Raw genomic sequence first — 10,978 nt, forward strand, 5'->3', positions numbered from 1 at the left:
GCCCTTTGGTGAGCGTGTGTGTAGGTGTATGCAGAATTGAGGGAGACAAACACTTCAGCAAACCAGAAGAAATCTCAAGAGGTGGCTGCTTCCAGTAATATACACTCTGTGTTTGGCAACTGACTCTCTGGAAGGAAAAAAAAAAAAACTATACATGTAACACACTTTTAAATTAAATCTACACCTTTTAGCTTTTTCTTTAGTCCTTTCTTGAGTTTAGACAATCAACAAAATAATAAATCAAGCCTTGATTTGAAGTGTTTGTTGATTTCCAAGGTGTAGATGCTCACGCTGAAAATTTAACTGGACTCTCATGAGCTTATAGGAGCCAGCTCTAGCACAGATCCCTGATATGTTAGAAGAAGAGTGAGCACTGGACTGTTTGGGGGGTGGGGGCATGACTTCTTGGCTGTTGTTCCATGTCTAACCCCTCTTCTCGCAGCTGTTCTGATAATTTGCTACACACCTCTCCAATCTGTGATTTCAGTGCTCTTGAGATTTTGACTGCTGGCCCTGTAGTGTATATCTGTATCCCTCTGTAAAAGGGTTCCACTGAGAAGGGTCACTTTCTCAAGTTAATATGAATTGGCTCTGGCCCACTCCTGATTCTCTCTCTCCTCCTACCCCAACCAGAGAAAGAGGGCCACTAGACAACTTCCCACTTTAACTGACTTTATTGCCTAATTTTCAAAAATAATCATTGTTTCTTCACAGTTCACATCCAAGAACCCTGATTAGTAGGGAACTGGAAGTGATTCTTACAGAAAACAGATGGATGCTTTTGGGGGGGGGGTAGGAGATGAAGAAAACTTGAAGTCTCAAGGGATCATGTTAGAACTAGAAAAGATTTTAGGATTCACTTATTTTAACTCCATGATTTTACAAGGGAGGAAACTGAGGTACTTCATGGATCACAAAGGCTCGTTCAACATTTACTGAAACTAAGGCTGCGCTGAAGAGTGGAGCCCCAATTTCCTAGACTCACAATGTCAGTGCTTATCCAATACCATTTCATAGAGGAGGAGCCAAGTTTGGGCCCAAAATGATTGTCAAACTAGGATCTAGACTCTTGGGCTCTTGACTCTAGGTCAAAGCTCTTTCAGCCAGGAGACTGGAATTTTGCATCCCCTTAGAAGCACAGCAAGTAAGTACTTGATGGATGGAGTCAGGCAGACTTTGGTTCGCATTATGCCTCTGATTCATAATGGCTTCAGAATTTGGCAAAAATCACTTAATCTTTCAGTGTCCTCAAGCTCCTTTCCCCAAGACTAAAAGATTTAGAGCAGGTCCTAATCTTTATCTATAGAGGAAATTTCATCACCAGGTGGATCCTACACTAATTTGAGTTATTGATCCGGACCCATCCCACCCCCAAATAAATGGCCATGAGGATACTGGGGAGCAAAGAAGGAACTAGAATAAAGGAAGTCCTTACAATCTTCTCTTGGAGGAATTATGCTAGGGAAAAAGAGTACTGACTCAGGAGACTGGGGTTCATCTGTAAAATAGGATAATAACAGCATCTATTTTCCCAAGGTTGTTGCATTGATCAAATTTAATCATAATTATGAAGGGATTTGTAGACCTTAAAGCATTATATAAATGCTAGCTATCCTTATTTATTAACTTCTCTGTGTCTTAGGCTCCTCATCTGTAAAATGAAAAGGTTAGGCTAGATGAATCTTTGAGGTGCCTCCAAATCTATGATACTACAATCTGATCTCTTCATGAGGTCTAAAGGAAGCTAGGAGCAGTGGGGGCAGTTTGATAAGTAAAAGAAGCATCAGTAAGTCTAAATCTTTTGTAAATAATAATGATATTTCTACTTTTCTCACAACAACCTTGTGAAAGTGAATAATGTAACTATTATCATTTCTATTTTGCAGATGAGGATACTGAGGCTCAGCAAGAGAAGGTGATTTCTTCAAGTTAAAGTTAGGATTTGGACCTCAATTTCCCAACTTCAAATCAAGTGCTCTTCCTATGTGATATTCCTGTCACACAGGATAACCAAAACTGTGGTTATGGGGTGTAGAAGGCCGGCTGTCCCACAATAGCAAATTTATCAAATTTACATGTGACAATCACCCTAGGAAAGCAATTTATTATGAAGGATACCAGAATTTAAATCCAGGTAGATTTCAGCAGACTAGAACAGTGGGATGCATTTAAATAAGTCAAATTTAATGGAGGTAAAGATGAAGACCTGATCTCAGGAAAAAGAGGCAACGGTCAACAGTTTTCCTGAAAAATATTTGAGGATTTTGCTGGAGCAATGGGCACAGAAAAGACAAGAATAGGGAATAGAGTGGGACTACAGAGATAATGGTTTTTATTTTTGTAGTAAGAACTTTTTAAAAATTAGAACCATTCAATAATAAGATGGGCTGCCCTGAGCACCCCATCACTGGTGGTGTCTAAGCAGGGACTGGATGATTATTTGTTGATGATGTTAAAAAGAGGATTTCCTCATTGATTGACCAAGTTGGATGTTTTCTAAGTTCCTCTCCAATTCTAAGATGCTATGACTTTAGGTCACAGACTATAGTTTTTCTAGTTAGGCCATGTGGTTTGGAAACAGAACTAAATTCAGTCTGGAGGACTGGGTTAGACTGTGACATAGCAGCTGTGTGAACTTTGTAAGCCATCCATCAAGTAGGACTAGGGTTAGGCTGGACTACCATTTCTTAGGAATAGTAGATAAGGTTTTCTAAGTCAGGTACAGATTGAACTATAGGGCATCTAAGGTCCCTTTCAGAGGTTGGATTCTATAATTGTATGGCTTTTTGGTATAGTAGAGAAAAGTGGGTAAACCCCCCTCCTCTTACCTAAGGCTGAGATTAAGGTATCCCTGATTTCTGTTCATACACATTCAGGCCCTTCTAGGTCCAATAATGTGAACATGTGAACCATCATTTGTTAGGTAATGAGACAGAAACTGTGGGAGATAGTTGTGAACTAATGGTTGAATTAACTACTGGATGAGCAAATGACAGTGGCACCTAATTGCTATAGGAATTAAAGGATTTAGGAACTAATGACGAAGGTAACATGGCTTTGAGAGCTATAGAATATGGGAGCAATAGACTGCTAAAGTTAATGGCTAAGTGAGTGTAGGCACTAAAGGCTTTGGAAGCTAATGACTATAAGAACTAATGGCTATAGGAGCTAATAATTATGAGTCTGATGAACCAGAGTGGCTACTAGAGTTGGATACCACAGGTTTTCCATCTCAGAGATCAGGAGAGTGAGAGTCCAGGGAGCCAATCCTCCCTAGCAACTCAAACAATATCAGAGAAAGAAGAGGTTAGTGTCTCTCTCCAGTTTTAAGATTACTTAGGTGGGTACAGTAGGAACTTGTTTTTAGTAACCAATACAATCTAAGATCCTTTGTGGAAGTTGAAAATTGCACATGATAGGTGGCAAAGAACTGGAAATTGAAGTGATATCAATCAATTAGAGAATAGCTGAACAAATTGGGGTATATGATGGTGATGGAATACCATCATTCTATAAGAAACTATGAGCAAGATGATTTCAGAAAAAAAGCTGGAAAGACCTATGTAAACTGATACGAAGCAAAATAAGCAGAACCAAGAGAACATTGTACACAGGAGCAGCAATACTGTATAATGATCAGTTGTGAAAGACTTAGCTACTCTCAGTAATACCATGATCCAGGGCATTTCTGAAGGCTTTATGACAAAGAATGATATCCATCTCTGGAGTAAGAATTGTTGAAGTCGGAATGCAGATCAAAGCATACCATTTTTCACAATAGTTTATGTTTTCACTTGGGGGTTTTGGTTTTATACAAGTATTCTCTTAAAACAATGACCAACATGGAAGTTTGTTTTACATGATAATACATATATAATCCAGATCAAATTGTTTATCATCTCTGGGAGAGGGCAGGGAAGGGAGAGAGGGAGACAATTTGGATTTTATAATTTTGGAAAACATATGCTGAAAGTTATTACATGTAACTAAGAAAATAAAATATCTTTACAAAAAAAGAAAAGAAAATCACACATAATAGTAAACCCCATTATTTATTAAGTATTTCTTCTATGAATATACCTATGCATTTTACTACCTTTTAGGCTTATCAGAGCTATCAGCATCATTACTCTTGTACTTTGGGGCCATTTTTAATAACTAAATTGCATTAATGAAACAAAGAGAAACACTACTTTGACATGGACATGACTTGTTACAAGTGAGAACTCTGGATAAAGACTGATGTAGGAGCTAATGTTTGGTGCAAAATAATGTAATGACTAACAAATGTTTTCACAGCAACAATGAACGTGATTGGACTAGCTGCTGTAAAACTTTAAACAGTCTAGGAAAATGATGTGGATTTTGCACATGATTTAAAATGTTTATTTTCTGTATTTTTTTTGCTTTTATGTTTTTTAATTGCCAATTATGTATGTTTGAATTTGTGCATGTTGAATTCCAGTAAAATGAGATCCTACTGCATTTGTAGACATGATCAATAATAAGGTCTGTTCACTTTATGGAACCTATATCCTGGATGTGACTGAAGATACATCAAACTTGACAACCATTTCACCTAGCTGGTGATTCACATTGAAACAAATTGAACCTTCAGAAGGGAATTAGAAAACACTATTAGGAACTAAGAAATGTGGGCAAGAAAATGAACTTAGGGGCATAGGTGATATTATTATTGCTAACAACTGAAGGTAGGAGCATCAAAAGAGAAAAGTGGTTTAGGGAAATGAATACTGGAGGAAATTTTATACCATCCACTCTACCTCACCACCAGCCCCATAAAGGAAGAGGGTGAAATCTTGCAATTAGAGAACCTTAAATGAACATTTAGAAAAAGAAGCCACAATAACTAATAGTTTGCAAGGCTCCATGAATAACCGATCACAGCATCCATGACATATATATATATATATTTTTTTTTTGGACAGTATTTCTGATTGGTCTTATGAAATCTCCTGGTCCAAGAATTTATGACTTCATCAAAGATGAACTTCTCCATACTTTAGTAGTTTAGCCCTTAGATGAGCCAATCTACCACTAGAATCCATATTCAAATCTTTTCTAGGTTAGTAGAATCTGTTGAACTCTGCTGACCTGGCCTCTGAGTACTCAGTACCATGTCTGAGGAGAGACATCAGAGGATCTTTGCATCTCTTACATGTAGGGCAGAGCCTGCATAAATGATTTATGAGAGGACATAGACAAGAATCACACATAACAAATTAAATGTTGTCAAGCAAAACAATCAAAACATTGAGCATGTCTGAAAATGTATGTCTCATTGTGCATCTCAGTCCATCACACCTCTTTGAGGAAGTAAGAGGCAGGTTTCATCATAAGTCTTCTGAAGTCATGACTGGTCACAGTATTGACCAGAGTTCATAGGCTAAAGAAGTCATTTTCCTTTATGTTATTGCCCTCATTACATAAACTGATTTCCTGATTCCTGATTCCTGATTTCATATCAGTGTATAAAAGTGTTCCTAGGTTTTGCTGGTTCCTTCATAATTGCCACTTTTCTGAGGAAGGAGAGGAAATAAGCATTTATATGGTCATCTACTATGTGTTAGGTACTGTACTAAATAATTTTTTTACAAATATTTTGTTTGATATCACAAAACCTACCTTTTTTTTTAATCCTTACCTTCCATCTTGGAGTCAATACTGTGTATTGGCTCCAAGGCAGAAGAGTGGTAAGGGCTAGGCAATGGGGGTCAAGTGACTTGCCCAGGGTCACACAGCTAGGAAGTGTCTGAGGCCAGATTTGAACCTAGGACATCCCATCTCTAGGCCTGGCTCTCAAGCCACTGAGACACCCAGTTGCCCCTAGAATATACACTTTAAAGGAAAAAAAATCCTTATCTTATCTTATAATCAATACTGTATATTGGTTCCAAGACAGAAGAATGGTAAGGGCCGGACAGTGGAGATTAAGTGACTCACCCAGGGTCATGGGAAGTGTCTGAGGTCTGATTTGAACCCAGGACCTTCCTCTCTAGGCCTGGCTCTCAATCCAGTAACCCTAACCCAGCTGCCCCCTGGAATATGTACCTAATCGTCCATGTGGCACACCTGCTGCCTGAACAAGAATCTCATTTACAACACTCCTAACGTTTGGAGAGCAACCCGACCTCATTCACTAAGTCCCAAGCCAGCCTGTTCTACGGATATGCATTCTGCCCCCTACCTTAGCCCATTGCTCTTGGCAACATCCTCCATGGCCAAATGAAACAAAGGAATGTTGGCTCTAACGTTCGAGGTCAAGGACAGAAACTTGTGACTCCAATAAAAACCGTTATACAGGTTGACATTAATCCATGAATCACTCCTGATTGGGGGATGGTGAAAGGTTTGAATGAGATCTCGTGTGAGGGAAGTACAGTTTGATCTAGAACACGAATGATTTGTGGGAGAATGGAAGTAACTCGGATCGTGAGGAGGAGAAAGGTCGATCGAGCTAGAGCGGAATGATCTGAAAGACGTGAACTAAGAGGAGGTGAGACTAACTCGAGAAATGGTCGATGAAACAAAAGAAGTGAGATATGCTATGGGGCAGGGATGGGGCCTGGAGCAGACAGAAGGATGCCACCTAGGCTAAACGTAAGAAGGCTGCCCAGTTCGGGTCCCAGTGAGAACTTACCGGGGTTAAAAGCTGCCGCCAACTCCTTCCCATCCCCGCCCTAAGACCTGGCACTTAGCCTGGAGGCACCAAGTGGGGGAGGGAGCTGTCTCCCACCTTCCAATAACCCCAAAGGACTGTGCCCCACGGAAGAACACACAGACTAGGGGTTAAAGCCTCCAGCCAGAAGGTACTTCAGAGTCCTCCCTCCCTCTCTCCAGTTATACCCCTGCAGCCCTTCCCAGCCCAGCCCTGCCCGCCGGCTTCCTGGCTGAGGAGGCGGGCGCAGGCCGCTGGCCAAGGGCAGTAAAATTTAAAGACGTGCGAGAGAAACTTCCCAGAGCAAACTAGCATTGCAGAGAAATGATATAAGGCTTCCCTTCTGGGCACCGCCCTCCCCTCCTCTTCTCCCGTACCTCCGCTGCCACAGCCTGAGCCCCAAGGGGGAAGTGAGGGTAGTCGGAAACAGCCTTCTCTCCCCAGTGACCCCTCACAATCCCCGACCCAAGCCATAGCCCAGTAGCAGAGCCTTGCCTCGCTCTTCAAAGAGGCAAGTGGGAAACCCAGGAATCCAGGGCTGGTTGTTTTTTGGTTTTGTTTTTGTTTTTGTTTTCCTTTAGGGGAGGAAGTATTGACCTTCTTTTCTTTCGAAGGTACTTTCAGGACCCATGAGCACTCCCCCCTCCTCTGGACCTTTACATCCTTCTAAGAAGAAAAAAAGCACCCCTCCCCCATTGTCCGTTCTCTATCGCTCACCCCCCTCCAGGCAACGCAGGGATGATGGATGGAGTCATCAGGGAGCAGGCACATCTCTGGGAAGGGGAGGAAATGAAGAGGATAAGATCAGGGCGCTGGGGTGATGCTATGATATCCGCTCTGAGCTCTGAGCCACCCCCACTGATTGATAGTAGGATATATGGCCTCCCAAGTGTTCTGAGGTCGTAAGCTTCAGCTCAGGCCTCCCAGAGTCATACAGTGACAGAGTTAGAAGGGTCCTTAGAAAATAGAATGTTAGGACTAGAAGAGACCTTAGATAATAAAATATTAGATCATAAAATATCAGAACTATATAAGAGACTTTCTAATATAGAATGTTAAACTATGGAACATGGAATATCACAACATAGAATATTAGAACTAAAAAAGACTATTGGATAAAAAATGTCACAACATGGAATACTTTACTTGAAAAGAGATCACCAGTCCACCCACTTTCTTACTTACAGGTGAGTAAATAGGCTTAAAGAGGAGGAATGACTTGTCTATGTGGTTACAGTTAGATGAGGCAGAACGGTATAATGAAGTGTTAAGACCTAGGTTCAAATCCCCCCCAATTGTTAGGATGCTAAAATGAGATAATGTATTATAATGTCAACAAGAACAGTGATTAACAAAGTATATGGGTAAGACACTTTTTGAATTTTAAATTAATATATAAATGTGAGCTATTATTAAATTATTCTTCCTTCTGAGTTTTCATAACACTATTCTCTCCTGGTTCTCCTATCTGTCTAAATATTCTTTCTCAGTCTCTACTCATTCATTTAAAAATAATTGATACCTTATTTTCATTTTTATAAATTTTTATTGATTTCTTGTTATTAATTCTTCAGTATCATGGTGGTTGTTTTAATTTACATTGTTATAGTTACTATGGACATTGTTTTCTTGACTCTGCTTACTTAATTCTGCATCAGTTCATATAGATCTTCCCATTCTTTGTATTCATCACAAACACACACATCATTTCTTATAGCACAGTATTTCATTACATTCATGTACCACTATTTGCTTATTCATTCCCCATTAAATGGGCATCTACTTTGTTTCCAAATTCTTTGCTATCACGAAAAGTGCTGTAATAAATATTTTAGTGTATGTGGAACTTTCTTATCAATAATTTTCTTGGAGTATAAACCCTATAATAAAGTTGTTAAATTCACTTTTGATTTTTTGGGGGAGGGGATATGTGGTTGTTCTTTCCACTTACATTGTTGTTGTTGTTATGTGTGCTGTTTTCTTGGCTCTGCTTTTTCTCTTCTTAGGTCTTTCTGCTACTTTCTCGAGATACCAAATATTGTAGTATTACAAACTCTCAAGGACAGCTCAGGTTGGGGACCTATAAACTTTATGCGTTCCCAAAGTGGTCCCATCCAGGGAAAAGCATGATCATTGCCCTCTTGGTCTGAATTTTACAAATTCCCGAATTGACTTGGAATCCATGCAACATTCCTGTTGATTTGCCCCTGGTTGGAGGTTCCAGTAGACTGCTACTAGATTCAAACATTATCAGCCAGATGGAAATTTTTACAAGTTCAGAGTGTCAGAACTGCAGACTTCCCTTAGGTATGGGATTCCTGTCCTGGAGGATTCCAAGTCTGAAATGCCCTCCTTCCTCACCCTAGCCTCCTAGAATCTTTGGTTTTCTTCGAGACAAAGATCATATGCCATCTTCCCAAAAGAAACCATTTCTTATTCCTGCCCTCTCTCAGAACCTAGTGCACTCCTTCCCCTAAGCCATCTTGTATGCGTTTTGTATATACCATGCATATACTTAATATGTACATATTGTCTACAACATTAGAATATAAATTCCTTGAGAAGAGGGTCTGTTCATCTTTTGACTTTATATTATCAGTGCCTAACACCATATCTGATATCTAGTAGGCAATGAACAAGTGATTCTTGTTCAGCCAAGGCTTCTGATTCTCTGACTAGAATACTTTTCAGTACATACACAATTCTTTTCAGTTCATATAGTCTAAATTGAGTAACCGATCCAAAAAATCAACTTCATTCCCAAGGAGATGGACAAGTGTTGGTACCTGCTTAGATATTATTTTATATTACTATTTTATATTATATATTATTGTTGTTCAGATATTTTTCATTCTTGTCCATCTCTTCGTGATTCTCTTTGGGCTTTTTCTTGGCAAAGATACTAGAATGATTTGCCATTCTTTCTCTAGTTGATTTTATAGCAAATAAAGAAGCAGAAACAAAGCAGACTTAAGTGACTTGCCCAGGGTCACAGAGAAAGTAAGTGTCTGAGGCCAAATTTGAACTCACAAAGATGAGTATTCCTAATTCCAGGCTGGATACTCTATCTCCTGTGCCATCTAGTTGCCCAATATTATATCCTATCAATATGTTACATTTAATATAATCTTAATATTAAGTTTCACATTTCATATAATACACTATTGCAATTTAATATATATATATATGAAATGAGGGACTTGTGAGCATGCATGCTTGGCTGATGCAATCCCCCCACATGGAAAAAGCTGAGGAGTCTGCAGAGGCATGATGGCGTATAATGGAAATACCTTGGAGAGATGTGGAGCATGTGCAGAAATTCTGAAACTGGTTCCAGGCTGTTTGACACATGATAAAGAAAAGCTTTTTTGACTGGCTTCAGAGACAGAACTGGGGTACATTCAAAAAGCACTAGTAAACCAGAGCAGGGTCTTTCTGGTCAGTTTCCTTCCTTCCTAGCTGTGTTTTGATGAAAGAAGAGAGAGGTTGTAAGCAGGCAGAGCTTGTGCCCTCCCCATCGAAGACCAGCAAGGGACTTTGGACATAGGCCACTATTGTTTACTTTGGCATTTGGTTGGTTGTTTTTTTTTTTAACATACTTTTAAAAAAAAAGTTGAGTTCCAAGTTCTCTCCTCCCTTTCTCCTCTCTTTCCTTCTCCCCCTTCACCCCAACCCCCGAGACAGTACTCATTTTGATATAGATTTTACATGTGCAATCAAAGCATTTGCTTTTTTTCTGTCTTAGGTGAAGGATATTGGAGGTGACAATGACCTTGTGACTTTCAAAAGGGCAAGAGAGGAAACCACTGGGAAGCCTGGAAGCAGAGTTCATGCTGGATTTTGCAGAGAGCCAGTCCAGCATCTTAGGTCCTGAGAAGCAGCTGAGATGTGGCCTCATCTAAGAGTGGGACCAAAGCTATGTAGAGATTTGAACTGAGCCCACCCTTCTCAGGCATCAAGATGTTATTGGGGAGAGCAAACTCCCTAACTGGTAGAGAAGAGAAATGCTGATACTCTTGTACTTGCTATATCTTTTAAGTAAATATTACTTTGTAAGAACTAATCAATGTTAATTAGTTAAATGAAACTAGAGGGCTACCCATTGTCAGTTTGGTAGGGTTAATACAGCTGAAAGGGATTTTGATGATAGCATTAGAGAAAGTCAACCCTTAACTCCATTATTGGCATCCTAGAGTCCTGAGGGAAAGATGTAGATGGCCTTGTTCTGCAAAGAGGTCAGAACAATACCCACACAATTTTTTCTGAAAAAGCTACTTGCTGACAGATTCTCCTTTTTCA

The 10,978-nt window shown here is 39.7% G+C and overlaps 1 long non-coding RNA gene across 1 annotated transcript; it reads left to right on the forward strand.

The window, feature by feature from the left end:
* Positions 1–6,100: 6,100 nt before the first annotated feature.
* Positions 6,101–10,742, forward strand: LOC130456432 (uncharacterized). Its single transcript, XR_008915279.1, has 2 exons — positions 6,101–6,517; positions 10,425–10,742. It is a non-coding gene; the product is annotated as an uncharacterized LOC130456432 (long non-coding RNA).
* Positions 10,743–10,978: the final 236 nt, after the last annotated feature.

The sequence above is a fragment of the Monodelphis domestica genome, chromosome 1, assembly GCF_027887165.1.
Source record: "Monodelphis domestica isolate mMonDom1 chromosome 1, mMonDom1.pri, whole genome shotgun sequence".
Lineage (NCBI taxonomy): Eukaryota > Metazoa > Chordata > Mammalia > Didelphimorphia > Didelphidae > Monodelphis > Monodelphis domestica.